Raw genomic sequence first — 1,721 nt, forward strand, 5'->3', positions numbered from 1 at the left:
TCATAGGGCTTAGGTCGTTCCGGGGCTATAATAGAAACAGTGGTGCTATGTCTTTTCGTCCGACGTCTTTTTGTCCGATGATTTTTTTGTCCAACGACTTTTTCTCAATTTTAAATAAACTCTTTAGAAAACAAGGTGAAATAGCTCTTATGATATATTTACAGAACTATAACGAACTTAGTTATAGGATTTTTGTTATCGTTCTTTTACTTTCTCTTTTTCCTTCTCTCTCTTAAGTTTGGTGCTGTGTATAGAGAGTGCTGCAAATTTGGTGTACACATTTTTAATTTATCCATCCCGAAATACCAAAGTTCATAATGTCGACCAAAGACAAAAGAAAAGTAGCTGATGAAAGTAATTACATCTACGATTTTCATTCACGCAAGACAAAACTAGGAATACTGGAGATGTGAGAAGAAAAAGGCTGTATTCAGAGCAAATTCACACGGTAACGGAAAACAATGAACCGAAAATTAATCATTTTTCTAGTGAGCACCTTCATCCAGCTGATGTAGAAAAGCAGTTGCAGAAATAAAGCATGAAGCGGCGGAAAACATAGCACCAAGTTTGCGTAACATAATATCGGCTAAGTTTACACAGCTAACAGAAAATACTTGCTCTCAACTTCTTCGCTGGCCTGTACTTTCAAGGACTATTCAAAGATGCTGACAAAAAATTCTGGATTTCCCCCTAGTCCAGGGGTTAGAACTGGTTTTGAAATACCTGAAGAATATTGTAAACTTGATAATGGTAAACAGTTTCAGAGATACGATGCGGGTATCGAAGATCAATAGCGCATATCAACATTTGCATCAGAAAGTGCTCTTCAGAATATAGCGTCAAATCGTTATTGGGCATGAGATGGAACGTTCAAAATGGTGCCAGAACAGTGGTTTCAATTGCTTAGCATTCATGTACAAGTTAAAAGTAGTAGTTTTCCACGAGTCCTTGCATTACTGCCGAATAAAACATAGCTGACATAGAATTATTTTTCGAGCAATTGAAATGTATGCAACCTAATGCATATCCGCTTGATCTCATGGCAAATTTCGAAGTTGCAGTTCATAAGCCATTTAATTCATCATTCCCTAATTCATCTATCATGACGTGTTTGTTTCATTTGAGCCAATCAGTATTTCGAAAAATTACAGAGTTAGGCCTCAAAGAAAAATATTATAAAGACTCTGAATTCTGTCTTAAAATTCGATGCTTTTCAGCATTAGCCTTCCTACGCGTTGCAGATGTCGAAGAGGTCTATTAAGAATTAATAGACGATGAAGAAATACCTGCTGAATTCATCGCTTACTTCGACTTCACTTATACAGGCGTTGTGAGAGGACGTGGTGTTAGACGAAGGAGAGAACCACCTACATTTCCGATAGCTGTATGGGATGTTAATCAGCGTATTTTTTAAGATATTCCCAGAAAAAATGATGCTACGGATGGGTTTCTTTCTGCGATAAAGCTATTCGTCAGAAACAGGAAACGGTGCAAAGTCCGAGAGAAAAGGAAGACGGAGTTAAAAAATCGCCTACGATCCAAATGTGGTTACGTTTTGAAATGACCGCGCGCGCGCGCATATATACATATACTCGTAACTGAATGTGACTAGGGTGTTAGAAACACCTACATTGCAAACTGCTGTCTACATTATTTTACACACACACACATATATACATACAAATACATATAGACTTACACGCACACATGTATATATATAT

This window comes from Octopus bimaculoides, chromosome 6 (assembly GCF_001194135.2).
Source record: "Octopus bimaculoides isolate UCB-OBI-ISO-001 chromosome 6, ASM119413v2, whole genome shotgun sequence".
NCBI lineage: Eukaryota > Metazoa > Mollusca > Cephalopoda > Octopoda > Octopodidae > Octopus > Octopus bimaculoides.